Source organism: Scyliorhinus torazame, chromosome 9, assembly GCF_047496885.1.
Source record: "Scyliorhinus torazame isolate Kashiwa2021f chromosome 9, sScyTor2.1, whole genome shotgun sequence".
Lineage (NCBI taxonomy): Eukaryota > Metazoa > Chordata > Chondrichthyes > Carcharhiniformes > Scyliorhinidae > Scyliorhinus > Scyliorhinus torazame.
This window is the reverse complement of record NC_092715.1, coordinates 27764121-27781928: the sequence shown is the minus strand read 5'-3', so window position 1 is coordinate 27781928 and position 17808 is coordinate 27764121. Positions and strand designations below refer to the sequence as shown.

The window sequence follows — 17808 nt, the reverse complement described above, 5'->3', positions numbered from 1 at the left end:
AAACAGCTGGCTTTTAAAGCAGCGCAAGGCAGGCCAGCAGCACTGTTCAATTCCCGTACCAGCCTCCCCGAACAGGCGCCGGAATGTGGCGACTAGGGGCTTTTCACAGTAACTTCATTTGAAGCCTACTTGTGACAATAAGCAATTTTCATTCTGATGACAAGCATTCTGTATGAGAAGTTGCTGAATGCAAGAAGAAATCAGATGACTGGTTACTGCAATGCATGTTCATCCTAATCATTTTCTACTGGAGAGCAGCACGGTAGCATAGTGGTTCGCACCATGGCTTCGCAGCGCCAGGGTCCCAGGTTCGATTCCAGGCTTGGGTCACTGTCTGCGCGGAGTCTGCACGTTCTCGCCGTGTCTGCGTGGGTTTCCTCTGTGCGCTCCAGTTTCTTCCCACAAGCCCTGAAAGACGTGCTGTTAGGTGAATTGGACATTCTGAATTCTCCCTCTGTGTACCCGATTAGGGGCTTTTCACAGTAACTTAATTGCAGTGTTAATGTAAGCCTACATGTGACAATAATGATTATTATTATAGAAGGATATTGGCAAGGATCTCAATTCCATTAGCACAAACTGTGGTAATGTTTGCAGGGGAGAGGAAACCAAATTCAAACAAATTCCCGGATGGGGTAAAGAACAGAATGGCAAACCGCACATTTGGCCCTCTTCCCTCTCTGACACTGTCTCATTTGATTTGTTTAATTGTATGCTCTTCTCTCAAATGTTTATTAAATTATACAACCATACCAAGCCAGACCATGTCTGTCAATACAAAATAAACTGCAGGCCCTGGTTGCTGAATGCACTTTAAGAACATTAATTATGTAAATAAAGTTTATCAGATCATACAGCAAAGTAATCTGTAATGATATCACTGACTAAAACTATATTTTGATAAATTGGAGGCTTTTTGAAAAAAGATAGTTTCAGTGACATTGATAAGCTTTCATTCAAAACACTGCTGGGAAATTCCGAATATGGTCTCCTAACGAAACCCTGCCCCTCTGTGAAGAGATCAAATTGGGTCACACCGCTTTAAAAATAAAACTTTTTTTTCAATTAAGTAATTTTAAAAATTAGTCCTCAACTTGTTTGTGAAATATCACGAGTGCATTCCTTTCAAGGTTTAGTGGCTAAGTTTGGTGATAAACCAAACAGACCAGAAAGATATTAAATTAAATCCCACATCTGTGTTGAGTTAGCTCTCAAATGGACATAATCTTACAACTGGAACCCTGATGTTTAACAGTGATGTCAGGAAGCACTTTTACATAAAATTCCAGCACAATACTGGAATTCGCTCCTTAAAGTGCTATGGAGGCTGAACAATTGAAAATTTCTAAATGGAGATTGATCGAATTTTGTTGAGCAAAAGTATTAACAGATATGCAACAAAGGCAGGTAAATAAGAGGCTTGAGGGGTGAATGGCCTCCTCCTGCTGCGGTGTACCATTAATTGCGTCTTCGGGATCATGAGGAAAAGTAGCAGCCAAAACTCTAGGTTGCTTACCAGTTTGCATTCTCGTGTTTTTGATTGCTATACATGTATGTATGCAGCATAGGAGGAGCTGAGATGACAGGCAGGCAGTAGGTGTGTTAACAGTGGCAAGTAACATGCAGTACAATGGTTTCAACCAGCTTGTGGGTTTGTATCAGTCAGGAGATGTGTGGCATAATGATGTTTGCAAGGACAGGAGGCCAGGGAAAGGGTATTGAGCTGAGATTTCCAGTTATCTTTCTTTTTTTAAATAAATTTAGAGTACCCAATTCATTTTTTTCCAATTAAGGGGCAATTTAGCGTGGCCAATTCACCTTACTCTGCACATCTTTGGGTTGTGGGGGCGAAACCCACGCAAACACGGGTAGAATGTGCAAACTCCACAGGGACAGTGACCCAGAGCCAGGATCGAACCTGGACCTCGGCGCCGTGAGGCAGCAGTGCTAACCACTGCGCCACCGAGCTGCCCGGGATTTCCAGTAATGATGCGCATTATTACATTCAATTCACTGTCAACAAGATGAGTCTCAGATGACGTTTGCCGGACAGCTTCAATGAGATAATAAAATCTGGAATTGCCAACTGGCCTCAGTAACGGTCCCACAAAACTTTAATCATCAATAAAAACCATCGAGTTCACTAATGTCCTATTAGGGAAGGAAATCTGCATCCTTACCTGGTCTGGCCTACATGTCATTCCAGACTCACAGCTATGTGGTTGCATCACATCCATTAAAAGGTACCTGGATGAGCACTTTGCACGTCATAACATTCAAGGCTATGGGCCAAGTGCTGGAAAATGGGATTACGTAGGCAGGTCAGGTGTGTTGGGTTCCGGTGGCGGCCATGGAGTAAGTGGTCGCATATTTGGCAGCTCCCGCTCATGGTGGTCTTTTTGTGGCCTTTACACGGTTTGTCGCAGGAATTTTGTGGGAAAAGGTACAAAAGTGAGAGCAGAAGAGAGTGACCCCTAGTTTATGGGGCTGCGGTCCAGATGTGCCTGGGAAAAAACGAACCAGTTGGTTGAGGCGAGTGTGGTGCGGACAACGCACACGGAGAAGGCGGACGGGCAGGGTCTGGCCCCGTCGGCTCAGTGGTCGATGGACCAGTTGGTGAGCTTCTTAAATGAGAAGTTCACCCAACAGCGGAAAGAAAGTGCGGAGGATCTGGCCTGGGCAGTGAACTCGATCAAGGCGGTGGTCGATCAAGGCGGTGGTTGATCACGTGGAGACGAGACAGGCAGCCCAGGGACACGTGATCCAGAGGTTGGAGGAGCAGTCTACCTCAATGGCAGCAGAGATTGGGCTGAAGAGTGACCAGCAGAAGCAACTGGTGAAAGTGGAGGACCTGGAGAACCGTTTTTGGAGGCAGAACATCCGAATCGTGGGTCTGCCGGAGGGAATCGGTGGATCGGATGTGGGTGCGAATATTGGGAAGATGCCGGAGAAGCTGCTCAGGGAACGTGCGTTTGACCGGCCGTTGGAGGTGGATCCAGCCAACAGGGCACTGATGCGCAAGCCCCAGGGGGTTGAGCCACCGAGGGCGATGGTGTACGATTGCATCGGTTCCTGGACAAGGAACGCATCATGAGGTGGGCCAGGCAGACGAGGCGATGGACGTGGGAAGACATTGAGATTCAGAGCTCGCAAAGAGGAAGGCGAGATTTAGTAAGGTTAAGTTGACCCTGCACAAGAATGGCATAAAGTTTGGACTACTGTACCCAGCTCGTCGGTGGGTAACCTACGGGGGCCGGGAGTAGTACTTTGGCTCGGCGGAGGAGGCAGGGGACTTTATGAAGGAGAATGGACTGGCAGGAGAAGGAGGTCCTTGAACTTTGATTGAGGAGAACTGAACTATGTTGGCAGGTCAGTTGTGTTTCATGCGTCAATGCAGACTCGCTGGGCTGGAGAATCTCTTCCGCACTGCATTATTCTGTGATTCTGTGACTCTTCACCACCCTCTGAAATGGCCGGGCAAGTCACTCAGTTTAAAGGCAATTAGGATGAGCAATAAATGTTGGCCTTGCCAGTGATGCCCAAATCCCATGAAAGAATAAAGACAAAAAAGAGGCTATTAGTTGCAGTGACCTGCCTCAGCAGGAGCCTATATTTTCAGAGAGTGGGTGAGACAACTGCCAGGAGATGTAGAATTTATAAAAATTACAGTGAAGGCAATGGACCTGCTTATATTTAGCATCCCAGGTTATATTTAACATCACAACACTTCGACAAATTAGTCCTATGTCTGTCGGCACTAAACTTTGCTCCTTACATTTAAGAACATGCATTTCCATAAATTATCCTGTCACTTCATTGGTCAAGCATCAAATGAGCTTCATTGTAAAACGGCATTATGAGTCCTTCCCCTGATTAAAAATTGCCGATTTGTTCTGAATATTGCTGGTTCTGTTAATTATACTCCGATGAATCACACAAACTTGGCCAGTTTCATCAGCCCACCCACCCTGCTCACAGCCCTGACCAACAAACCATACCTGCAAAAGCAAATTAGCATGTTTTAGATGAGCAAATTCTTTGCTCAGCAAATTTTCCAAAACCACAAGGCTACAAGTCATCGCAGTGAAAGCACTCAAAACAAAAGTTGACATTTTCAATGTGGAAAATTTTCAACCAGAGGGCATGCATTCCACCAATAAAAAGTCACACACCAAAACCTGCTTTTAGTACTCTCATCTAGACTGGGCCAGGGTAAGTTGGACTCTGTTAACGTGGTGCACATCTATAACTCAACGTGACTTAATCCTCTCTTTGTTGATTTGCACCATTTGACAGACGTTATTTCAGCAGGTTACATTTGTAAAGATCATATTTTCTTTTACATAGATTACATAGAACATACAGTGCAGAAGGAGGCCATTCGGCCCATCGAGTCTGCACCGACCCACATTAATCCCTCACTTCCACCTTATCCCCGCAACCCAATAACCCCTCCCAACCCTTATGGACACTACAGGTAATTTAGCATGGCCAATCCACCTAACCTGCACGTCTTTGGACTGTGGGAGGAAACCGGAGCACCCGGAGGAAACCCACGCGGACACGGGGAGAACGTGCAAACTCCGCACAGACAGTGACCCAGCAGGGAATCGAACCTGGGACCCTGGCGCTGTGAAGCCACAGTGCTAGTCACTTGTGCTACCATGCTGCCCTTTTAGGTTGACAATTAAATGAATATTATAATTAACCCCGCATGTGGCTTTTGAAGTTTAGAGGAAACTTGATATGGTGCCAATGACTGCATCTGCACCCTCAACCTTGACAAAGGGTCAACTGGACTCAAAACGTTAGCTCTTTTCTCTCCCTACAGATGCTGCCAGACCTGCTGAGATTTTCCAGCATTTTCACTTTTGGTCTCTTCCCTCAAACTCCTTTTGGAGTCTGGAGAAAATTATATTAGAAGCGGGCGGCACGGTGGTTAACAGTGCTGCCTTGCAGCTCCAGGGTACCGGGTTCAATTCCGGCCTCAGGTGACTGCCAGTATGAAGTTTGCACTTTCTCCCCGTGTCTGCGTGGATTTCCTCCGGCTGCTCCGGTTTCCTCCCACGGCCCAAAATTGTGCAGGTTAGGTTAGGCCATACTAAATTGCCCCCGAGTGTCGAAAAGGTCAGATGGGGTTACTGGATTACGCGGATAGGGTGAAGGCGTGGGCTTAAGTAGGGTGCTCTTTCCAAGGGCTGGTGCCGACCCGATGGCCGAATGGCCTCCTTCTGCACTGTAAAGTTCTATGATCATGCAGCATGGATGAATGCATGGCACTTGAGACCCGATTAAATATCTTACAGATCTCCCATACCTTGCACAGGCAACACTCTTACATCTGCATACACAGGATGCCGAACCCCGGTATAAACACGTAAAGGCATTTTTTTTGTTAATGATTAATGAAGCTCAGCTGATTCAACCCTCTCTCTTAAATGTACAGATGAAAGGGAGCTATTGAATTCCTGGCACAACCCGATACTGTTCGAAAGAACTTACAAGGAGGACAAAATTGTTTTTCTTAATTTCTGAAAGTCTCAGTGTGCCAATGAAATGCCAAGCTTTGGGAGGCATTGATTCCCTCCACCAGTTAATGCACTCGGGGATTCCCACCACCAGTTAATGCAGCCAGTACAGATGGACCCCTGACTGTAATGCAGTTACAGCTTGTATTCATGCATTCGGTATTCATGCCGCCGCAGAAATGCAACTGTATCCATCCAGTGGTGGGGTTGTTGAGGGTATAATCAACTTTTGCAATATGCAATACTGTGCCAGGATACAACGCCCACCTACCTGCTGGGTGTGAACTATTCCCATTGCCACCCACCTTGCACCCAGCCCCTCCCCCATCCCTGGACACAGGACCTTGGACCCCAGCGGCGGCTGACACACGAAAAACATACACAGGGGCCAATACAAAACCACCGACATGTTGTACATCCGCAGCAGAAGGCGCACGGCCTGCCCGCGTACACATTAAAGGGGAGCCATCCCCCATTTCAATACTGTACCTACTCTGCATATTATCCTACCGGCTCCTGTTGTCATGGCACACTGGCCCGATTGACGCTCTGGCATCGCGAGACAACGCTCGTCCCCGCCCTCCCCCGGCCCGCGCGCGCTGCCCAGCTCCCGCCCATGATTGGCTGGGGGATGGGGGGGGGATGGGCGGAGAGCGGCGCGCGGGCGTCCCCGTCACACCCGCGCACGCCTGATCGACGCAGGCGCCAGTCACGAACCCCGACCGTTGGTTGGCGCAGGCGCGCTGGTTGAACGGCCGTCTGGCGTCGTCAATGCTCGGGTTCGACTTCCAGAATAACAATGATAACAGAATGGGGTAATTTAGTTCCAGAATAACAATGATAACAGAATGGGGTAATTTAGTTCCAGAATAACAATGATAACAGAATGGGGTAATTTAGTTCCAGAATAACAATAATAACAGAATGGGGTAATTTAGTTCCAGAATAACAGAATGGGGTAATTTAGTTCCAGAATAACAGTGATAACAGAATGGGGTAATTTAGTTCCAGAATAACAATGATAACAGAATGGGGTAATTTAGTTCCAGAATAACAATGATAACAGAATGGGGTAATTTAGTTCCAGAATAACAATAATAACAGAATGGGGTAATTTAGTTCCAGAATAACAATGATAACAGAATGGGGTAATTTAGTTCCAGAATAACAATGATAACAGAATGGGGTAATTTAGTTCCAGAATAACAATAATAACAGAATGGGGTAATTTAGTTCCAGAATAACAATAATAACAGAATGGGGTAATTTAGTTCCAGAATAACAATGATAACAGAATGGGGTAATTTAGTTCCAGAATAACAATAATAACAGAATGGGGTAATTTAGTTCCAGAATAACAATAATAACAGAATGGGGTAATTTAGTTCCAGAATAACAATAATAACAGAATGGGGTAATTTAGTTCCAGAATAACAATAATAACAGAATGGGGTAATTTAGTTCCAGAATAACAATAATAACAGAATGGGGTAATTTAGTTCCAGAATAACAATAATAACAGAATGGGGTAATTTAGTTCCAGAATCACAATGATAACAGAATGGGGTAATTTAGTTCCAGTATAACAATGATAACAGAATGGGGTAATTTAGTTCCAGTATAACAATGATAACAGCATGGGGTAATTTAGTTCCAGAATAACAATAATAACAGAATGGGGTAATTTAGTTCCAGAATAACAATAATAACAGAATGAGATAATTTAGTTCCAGAATAACAATAATAACAGAATGGGATAATTTAGTTCCAGAATAACAATGATAACAGAAAGGGGTAATTTAGTTCCAGAATAACAATGATAACAGAATGGGGTAATTTAGTTCCAGAATAACAATAATAACAGAATGGGGTAATTTAGTTCCAGAATAACAATGATAACAGAAAGGGGTAATTTAGTTCCAGTATAACAATGATAACAGAATGGGGAAATTTAGTTCCAGTATAACAATAAAAACAGAATGGGGTAATTTAGTTCCAGAAAAAACAATAATAACAGAATAGGGTAATTTAGTTCCAGAATAACAATAATAACAGAATACGGTAATTTAGTTCCAGAATAACAATGATAACAGAATGGGGTAATTTAGTTCCAGAATAACAATGATAACAGAATGGGGTAATTTAGTTCCAGAATAACAATAATAACAAAATGGGGTAATTTAGTTCCAGAATAACAATGATAAGAGAAAGGGGTAATTTAGTTCCAGTATAACAATGATAACAGAATGGGGTAATTTAGTTACAGAATAACAATGATAACAGGATGGGGTAATTTAGTTCCAGAATAACAATAATACCAGAATGGGGTAATTTAGTTACAGTATAACAATAATAACAGAATGGGGTAATTTAGTTCCAGTATAACAATGATAACAGAATGGGGTAATTTAGTTCCAGCATAACAATAATAACAGAATGGGGTAATTTAGTTCCAGAATAACAATAATAACAGAATGGGGTAATTTAGTTCCAGAGTAACAATGATAACTGAATGTGGTAATTTAGTTACAGAATAACTGTGATAACAGAATGGGGTAATTTAGTTACAGAATAACAATAATAACAGAATGGGGTAATTTAGTTCCAGAATAACAATGGTAACAGAATGGGGTAATTTAGTTCCAGAATAACAATGATAACAGAATGGGGAAATTTAGTTCCAGAATAACAATGATAACTGAATGGCGTAATTTAGTTCCAGAAAAACAATGATAAGTGAATGGGGTAATTTAGTTCCAGAATAACAATAATAACAGAATGGGATCATTTAGTTCCAGAATAACAAGAATAACAGAATGGGATCATTTAGTTCCAGAATAACAATGATACCAGAATGGAGAAATTTAGTTCCAGAATAACAATGATAACTGAATGGGGTAATTTAGTTCCAGAATAACAATGATAACAGAATGGGGTAATTTAGTTCCAGAATAACAATAATAACAGAATTGGGTAATTTAGTTCCAGAATAGCAATGATAACAGAATGGGGTAATTCAGTTCCAGAATAACAGTGATAACAGAATGGGGTAATTTAGTTCCAGAATAACAATCATAACAGAATGGGGAAATTTAGTTCCAGAATAACAATGATAACTGAATGGGGTAATTTAGTTCCAGAATAACAATAATAACAGAATGGGGTAATTTAGTTCCAGAATAACAATAATAACAGAATGGGGTAATTTAGTTCCAGAATAATAATAATAACAGAATGGGATAATTTAGTTCCAGAATAACAATAATAACAGAATGGGATAATTTAGTTCCAGAAAAACAATGATAACTGAATGGGGTAATTTAGTTCCAGAATAACAATAATAACAGAATGGGATCATTTAGTTCCAGAATAACAAGAATAACAGAATGGGGTAATTTAGTTCCAGAATAACAATCATAACAGAATGGGGTAATTTAGTTCCAGAATAACAATGATACCAGAATGGAGAAATGTAGTTCCAGAATAACAATGATAACTGAATGGGGTAATTTAGTTCCAGAATAACAATGATAACAGAATGGGGTAATTTAGTTCCAGAATAACAATAATAACAGAATGGGGGTAATTTAGCTCCAGAATAGCAATGATAACAGAATGGGGTAATTCAGTTCCAGAATAACAATGATAACTGAATGGGGTAATTTAGTTCCAGAATAACAATAATAACAGAATGGGATAATTTAATTCCAGAATAACAATAATAACAGAATGGGATAATTTAGTTCCAGAATAACAATAATAACAGAATGGGATAATTTAGTTCCAGAATAACAATAATAACAGAATGGGGTAATTTAGTTCCAGAATAACAATAATAACAGAATGGGGTAATTTAGTTCCAGAATAACAATGATAACAGAATGGGGTAATTCAGTTCCAGAATAACAATGATAACTGAATGGGGTAATTTAGTTCCAGAATAACAAGAATAACAGAATGGGGTGATTTAGTTCCAGAATAACAATCATAACAGAATGGGGTAATTTAGTTCCAGAATAACAATGATACCAGAATGGAGAAATGTAGTTCCAGAATAACAATGATAACTGAATGGGGTAATTTAGTTCCAGAATAACAATGATAACAGAATGGGGTAATTTAGTTCCAGAATAACAATAATAACAGAATGGGGGTAATTTAGTTCCAGAATAGCAATGATAACAGAATGGGGTAATTCAGTTCCAGAATAACAATGATAACTGAATGGGGTAATTTAGTTCCAGAATAACAATAATAACAGAATGGGGTAATTTAGTTCCAGAATAACAATAATAACAGAATGGGGTAATTTAGTTCCAGAATAATAATAATAATAACAGAATGGGATAATTTAGTTCCAGAATAACAATAATAACAGAATGGGATAATTTAGTTCCAGAATAACAATAATAACAGAATGGGGTAATTTAGTTCCAGAATAACAATGATAACAGAATGGTGTAATTTAGTTCCAGTATAACAATAATAACAGAATGGGATAATTTAGTTCTAGAATAACAAAAATAACAGAATGTGGGTAATTTACTTCCAAAATAATAATAATAACAATGGGGTGATTTAGTTCCAGAATGACAACAATAACAGAATGGGGTAAGTTAGTTCCAAAACAACAATAACAATTTGGTGGGGTAATTTATTTCCAGAATAACAGGGTGGGGTAATTTAGTTCCAGAATAACAGGGTGGGGCAATTTAGGCCCAGAATAGCAGGGTGAGATAATCTAGTTTCCGAAAAACAGGGTGTGGTAAATTTGTCCGGAATAACAGGGTGAGGTAATTTAGTTCAAGAATAACAGAATGGTGTGTAATTAGTTCCAGAATAACAGACTGGCATTATTTAGTAACAGAATAATAGTAGAGTAATTTAATCCAGAATAACAAGAATAGCAGAATGGGGCAATTTAGTTCCAGATCACCAAAGTGGGAAATTTCATTCCAGAATAATAGAGTGGAGTAATTTAGTTCCAGAATAACAGGGTGGGGCAATTTAGGCCCAGAATAGCGGGGTGAGGTAATTTAGTTCCAGAATAACCGGGCGTGGTAAATTTGTCCCAGAATAACAGGGTGAGGTAATTTAGTTTGAGAATAACAGAATGGCGTGTAATTAGATCCAGAATAATAGACTGGCATAATTTAATTCCAGAATAACAGTGGAGTAATTTAATCCAGAATAAAAGGAAAAGCAGAATGGGGCAATTTAGTTCCAGATCACCAAAGTGGGGAATTTTGTTCCAGAATAACAGAGTGGAGTAATTTAGGACCAGATTTAGATTTATTGTCACGTGTAGTAAATGAAAAGTATTGTTCTGTCTACAGTCCAGTGGGAGGGCAGATGGTTTGTGATGTGTACACCTAGCAATTTGAAGCTGTCAACCATTTCCACCTCGGCACCATTGATGCAGACAGGGCTGTGTACGAACCTTTGCTTCATAAAGCCAATGGCCTACTCCTTAGTTTTGCTGACATTGAAGGAGAGATTGTTGTTGTTGCATCGTGCCACCAGGTTCTCTATCTACCTCCTGTACTCTGACTCATTGTTGTTTGAGATCTGATCTGCTACGGTTGTGTCATCAGAAAACCTGTATATGGAGTTGGAGCCGAATCTTGCCACATAATCGTGTGTGTATAGGGATTATAGTAGGGGGCTAAGTACGCAACCTTGCGGGGGCCCGGTATTGCGGACTATCGTGGAGGAGGTGTTATTGTTTATCTTTACTGATTGTGGTCTATGGATCAGGAAGTCAAGGATCCTGTTGCAGAGGGAGGAGCAAAGTCCTACGTTTTGGAGTTTTGATATGTTCTTGGCTGGGATTGTGGTGCTGAAGACAGAGCTATAGTGAATGAATAGAAGTCTGACAAATAACAAGGTAGAGTAAGTTAGTTCCAGAATAATAAGATTAACAGAATGGAATAATTTAGTTACAGGATAACAGGGTGGGACAATTTAGTTCCAGAATAAAAAGTGGGGTAATTTAGTTCCAGAATAACAGAGTGGAGTAAGTTAGTTCCAGGATAACAGAGTAGAGTAATGTAGTTCCAGAATAACAAGAATAACAGAGTGGGATAATTTAGAGTCATACAGTACAGAAGAGGCCCTTTGACTCACCGAGTCTGCACCACCAAAACAACACTATATCTACATTAATCACACTATCCAGCATTTGTCCCACAGCCTTGAACGGTATGACATTTGAAATGCTCATGCACATCCTTTTTAAAGTTTGTGAGGTTTCCACCTATGCTACCCTCCCAGGCAATGCATCTGAATGAAAATGATTTCCCTCAAACCGTTCTTAACCTCCTGTCCCTCGCCTCAAAATGATGCCCCCTTGTTCTTGACCCTTCCAAGTAAGGGGAACAGCTGCATTCTATTCACCCTGTCCATATCCGTTCATAATCTTATCCTCCTCAACCAGGTCCCCCTCAGCCTTCTGTGCTCTACAGAAAAACAGAGTAGGGTAATTTAATTCCAGAATAAAATAATGGTGTTATTTAGTTCCAGAATGACAAAAATAATAGAATGTGTTAATTTGATTACAGAATACCAGAGTGTAATAATTTAGTTCCAAAATAACATACATAAGAGTGGGGTCATTTGGTTCCAACATAACAGATTGGGGTATTTAGCTCCAGAATAACAGATGGAGTAATTTGGCTCCAGAATAACAGATGGGGGAATTTAGTTCCAGAATGACAGAGTGGAGTAATTTAGTACCAGAATAACAGAAATGTGGCTATTTAGTTTCCGAGTAACAAGAATAACAGAATAGGTAATTACTTCCAGAATAGCAAGATGGGATAATTTAGTTCCAGAGTAGCAGCATGGGGTAATTAAGTTCCAGAGTAACACTGTGGGATAGTGTAGTTGCACAGTAACAGAGTGCGGTAATTTTGTTCCAGAATAAAAGAGTGGACTAATTTCAAACTATTAGTTCTTTCTTCTAGTAACAGAAAACTGCCCTTTTGATTGGGTGTAGTTTAGTTGCATTCCTGAAACAGGAGTCAGCTGAATCATACAGCTATAGGTGGTTAACTGTGCAATTCAGTTTAATCCAGTTTCCAAAGCATAATTTTGAGACCAATAAAAGGGAGCCCATCTCAGTGTTGCTTTTGCTGGACTGTGATTGCTGCTTGGCTAAATGAGAGTGCTTTTGGAGTTGGGTGGAAACAGGGAATTAGGGGAAACTGGGAGGAGATGAAGCTAAAAAGACAGACTGCGGAGCTCAGTCTCAGTTCAGGCAGGAGTGGGGTACAGCTGAGCTTTATAAACACCAAGTTTGGATCCCTGTTCTCATTGACCTTGCATTCAGCATCGCAGTGAAGCAGTCGTGAGTTTAAAAAGTGTTTTTTTGGAAGAAGGGATTAACTGAGAAACAACACAAATAAGTGATAGTCAGGGTCATTATAATAAGATAAGTAAATAAAGTACGGTAAGGGAAGTAAAGTTAGCGTAAGGGTGGTAAATTAATAGTATTCTTATAGAATAGCAGGGACTGGTTTAGCTCACTGGGCTAAATCGCTGGCTTTTAAAGCAGACCAAGGCAGGCCAGCAGCACGGTTCAGTTCCCGTACCGGCCTCCCCGAACAGGTGCCGGAATGTGGCAACTAGGGGTTTTTCACAGTAACTTCATTGAAGCCTACTCGTGACAATAAGTGATTTTCATTTCATTTCATTTCATAGAAGCATAAGTTCTTGCTAAAAGGAAAAAGAGAGTAAATAAGGGGCTTAAGGGGAGTCATGGCAGGAGAGGTTGCACAAGTGATAGGCTCCTCCTGTGCTCTGGCCAATCACAGAAGCTTCAGTTGTCCCTGGTGACCACATGTGCAGGAAGCGTATCCAATGGCAGCTACGAGCTAGCCGCATTTTGAAGTTGCCGCTGAGGATGCATTCACTGTTGAGTATCCGTGATGCTGAGAAAGTCATGGATAGCACGTTGAGTAAGGTGGTCACACTGTAGGTGAAGATTGATCAGGCAGAAAGGATCGGGCAGAATTAGAATATTAGAACATTACAGCGCAGTACAGGCCCTTCGGCCCTCTGTTGCGCCGACCTGTGAAACCACTCTAAAGCCAATCTACACTATTCCCTTATCATCCATATGTCTATCCAATGACCATTTGAATGCCCTTAGTGTTGGCGAGTCTGCTACTGTTGCAGGCAGGGCATTCCACACCCTTACTACTCTCTGAGTAAAGAACCTATCTCTGACAGCTGTCTTATATCTATCTCCCCTCAATTTAAAGCTATGTCCCCTCATGCTAGACATCACCATCCGAGGAAAAAGGCTCTCACTGTCCACCCTATCCAATCCTCTGATCATCTTGTATGCCTCAATTAAGTCACCTCTTAACCTTCTCTCTAACGAAAACAGCCTCAAGTACCTTAGCCTTTCTTCATAAGATCTCCCCTCCATATCAGGCAACATTCTGGTAAATCTCCTCTGCACCCTTTCCAATGCTTCCACATCCTTCCTATAATGCGGCGACCAGAATTGCACGCAATACTCCAAATGCGGCCGCACCAGAGTTTTTTACAGCTGCAACATGACCTCATGGCTCCGAAACTCAATCCCTCTGCCATCACACCATACGCCTTCTTAACAACCCTCTCAACCTGGGTGGCAACTTTCAGGGATCTATGTACATGGACAACGAGATCTCTCTGCTCATCCACACTGCCAAGAATCTTACCATTAGCCCAGTACTCTGTCTTCCTGTTATTCCTTCCAAAATGAATCACCTAACACTTTTCTGCATTAAACTCCATTTGTCACCTCTCAGCCCAGCGCTGCAGCTTATCTATGTCTCTCTGTAACTTGTAACATCCTTCCGCACTGTCCACAACTCCACCGACTTTAGTGTCATCCGCAAATTTACTCACCCATCCTTCTACGCCCTCCTCCAGGTCATTTATAAAAATTACAAACAGCAGTGGCCCCAAAACAGATCCTTGTGGTACACCACTAGTAACTGGACTCCAGTCTGAACATTTCCCATCAACCACCACCCTTTGTCTTCTTCCAGCTCGCCAATTTCTGATCCAAACTGCTAAATCACCCTGAATCCCATGCCTTCGAATTTTCTGCAGTAGCCTACCGTGGGGAACCTTATCAAACGCTTTACTGAAATCCATATACATCACATCAACTGCTTTACCCTCATCCACCTGTTTGGTCACCTTCTCAAAGAACTCAAGGTTTGTGAGGCACGACCTACCCTTCACAAAACGGTGTTGACTATCTCTAATCAAATTATTGCTTTCCAGATGATTATACATCCTATCTCTTATAAACCTTTCCAAGATTTTGCCCACAACAGAAGTAAGGCTCATTGGTCTATAGTTACCGGGGTTGTCTCTACGTCCCTTCTTGAACAAGGGGACATTTGCTATCCTCCAGTCTTCTGGCACTATTCCTGTAGACAAAGATGACTTAAAGATCAAAGCCAAAGGCTCACAATCTCCTCCCTAGCTTCCCAGAGAATCCTCGGATAAATCCCATCCGGCCCAGGGGACTTATCTATTTTCACACTTTCCAGAATTGCTAACACCTCCTCCTTATGAACCTCAAGCCCTTCTAGTCTAGTAGCCTGAATCTCAGTATTCTCCTCGACAACATTGTCTTTTTCTTGTGTGAATACTGACGAAAAATATTAATTTAGCACCTCTCCTATCTCCTCGGACTCCACGCACAACTTCCCGCTACTGTCCTTGAATGTCCTCTTACCCTAGTCATTCTTTTATTCCTGACATATCTATAGAAAGCTTTAGGGTTATCCTTGAACCTACCTGCCAAAGACTTCTCATGTCCTCTCCTGGCTCTTCTTGGCTCTCTCTTTAGGTCCTTCCTAGCTAACTTGTAACTCTCGAGCGCCCTAACTGAACCTTCATGTCTCATCTTCACATAAGCCTCCTTCTTCCTCTTGACAAGCGTTTCGACTGCTTTAGTAAACCACGGTTCCCTTGTTCGACCACTTCCTCCCTGCCTGACAGGTACATACTTATCAAGGACATGCAGTAGCTGTTCCTTGAATAGTGGAAGGCAGGTAGTGCCGGAGTGCCCTGTGAACATCGTCCTTTCTAACAGATATAAAGTTTTGGATACTGTTGGGGGAAATGCCTGTGATGGGGAAAGCAGTGCAACCAACATCATGGCATCATGGGTGGATCTGCAGCACAAGAGGGGAGGATCATAGATCATAGAATTTATGGCCCATTCGGGTCATTGAGTCTGCACCGGCTCTTGGAAAGAGCATCCTACCCAAAGTCCACACCTCCACCCTATCCCCATAACCCAGTAACCCCACCCAATACTTAAGGGCAATTTAGGACACTGAGGGCAATTTTAGCATGGCCAATCCACCTAATCTGCACAACTTTGGACTGTGGGAGGAAACCGGCGCACCCGGAGGAAACCCACACACACACGGGGAGGATGTGCAGACTCCGCACATACAGTGACCCAAGCCGGAATTGAACCTGGGACCCTGGAGCTGTGAAGCAATTGTGCTATCCACAATGCTACCGTGCTGCCCGCATGGATGATGAACATCAGGGCTTTCGTGGTAAAGGATTCAACTGTAAGGGGAACAGACCGGCATTTCGGTGGCCGCAAAGAGTCTCCAGTTTGGTATGTTGCCTCCCTGGTGCATGGGTCAGGGATGTCACTGAACGGCTGCAGGGTATACTGAAGGGAGAGGGCAAACAGACAGATAGTGGGGTACACATCAGTACGATCAAAATAGACAGAAAAAGGGATAAGATCCTGCAAGCAAATTCTAGAGAGCTAGGAAGTAGGTTAAAAAACAGGACCCATAAGGTAGTTATCCCTGGATTACTTCCGATGCCACGTGCTAGTGAGTATAGAAATAGGGGGCGCGATTCTCCAACCCCCCGCCGGGTCGGAGAATCGCCAGGGGCTGGCGTGAATCTCGCCCCCGCCGTGTCCCGAATTCTCCGCCACCAGAGAATCGGCGGGGGCGGGAATCACGCCGGTCGGCAGGCTCCCCCCGGCGATTCTCCGGCCCGCGATGGGCCTAAGTCCCACCGCTGTCAACCCTCGCCAGCCGGCGTGGATTGAACCACCTACCTTACCGGCGGGGGCAGATGGCGCGGGCGGGCTCCGGCATCCTGGGGGGGAGCACGGGGCGATCTGGCCCCGGGGGATGCCCCCACGGTGGCCTGGCCCGCGATCGGGGCCCACCAATCGGCGGGCGGGCCTGTGCCGTGGGGGCACTCTTTTTCTTCCGCCTTCGCCATGGTCTTCACTATGGCGGAGGCAGAAGAGACCCCCTCCACTGCGCATGCGCGGGGATGCCGTGAGCGGCCGCTGACGCTCCCGCGCATGCGTCGCCCGGCAAAACCCTTTCGGCGCCGGCTGGTGTGGCGCCAGAGGCCTTTCCCACCAGCCGGCTGGGCGGAAATCACTCCGGCGCGGGCCTAGCCCCTCAACATGAGGGCTTGGCCCCTAAAGGTGCGGAGAATTCCGCACCTTTGGGGCGGCGCGACGCCGGAGTGGTTCCCGCCACTCCATTACGCCAGATTCCCCCACCCCGCCGGGTAGGGGAGTATCCCGGAATCCAGATGAATGCAGGGCTGGAGAGATGGTGCAGGAGGTAAAGCTTTAGATTTCTGGGACAGGGGCAGCACGGTAGCCTTGTGGATAGCACAATTGCTTCACAGCGCCAGGGTCCCAGGTTCGATTCTGGCTTGGGTCACTGTCTGTGCGGAGTCTGCACATCCTCCCCGTGTGTGCGTGGGTTTCCTCCGGGTGCTCCGGTTTCCTCCCACAGTCCAAAGATGTGCAGGTTAGGTGGACTGGCCATGATAAATTGCCCTTAGTGTCCAAAATTGCCCTTAGTGGTGGGTGGGGTTACTGGGTTATGGGGATAGGGTGGCGGTGTTGACCTTGGGTAGGGTGCTCTTTCCAAGAGCCGGTGCAGACTCGATGGGCCGAATGGCCTCCTTCTGCACTGTAAATTCTATGTTCCATGTTCTATATAGACCAATTTGGGGGATGGTGGGACCTGAACAAGGCGGAAGGGTTGCACCTGAACCAAAATGGGACCAGCGTTCTTTGCAGGCAGATTTTCTAGTGCTGTTGGGGAGGGTTTAAACTAGACAGGGGGCTGGGAACCTGAGAGAAGGTTCAGCAGGAATAAATGCGCAGCCAAAATTAGAAGAGCCATCAAATGAGTCAGGAAAGCATTGAATTTCTTGACCTATTGAGTCACAAGGGAGTTTTGCAAGATTGGATATTATT

General features: G+C 43.6%; 1 protein-coding gene across 4 annotated transcripts in view; it reads right to left on the bottom strand.

The window, feature by feature from the left end:
* Window positions 1–17808, bottom strand: part of clcn3 (chloride channel 3) — a 281546-nt gene that overhangs the window by 210509 nt on the left and 53229 nt on the right. For 2 of the 4 annotated variants that reach the window (XM_072515742.1, XM_072515746.1), the window contains exon 1: window positions 6022–6131. The exons of 1 other annotated variant lie outside the window; for it this stretch is intronic. The gene's annotated coding sequence lies outside the window, so the exon portion shown is untranslated. Of the gene's footprint in view, window positions 1–6021; window positions 6132–17808 lie in introns of those variants that run through there. One more of the 4 variants, XM_072515743.1, reaches the window with a different exon arrangement.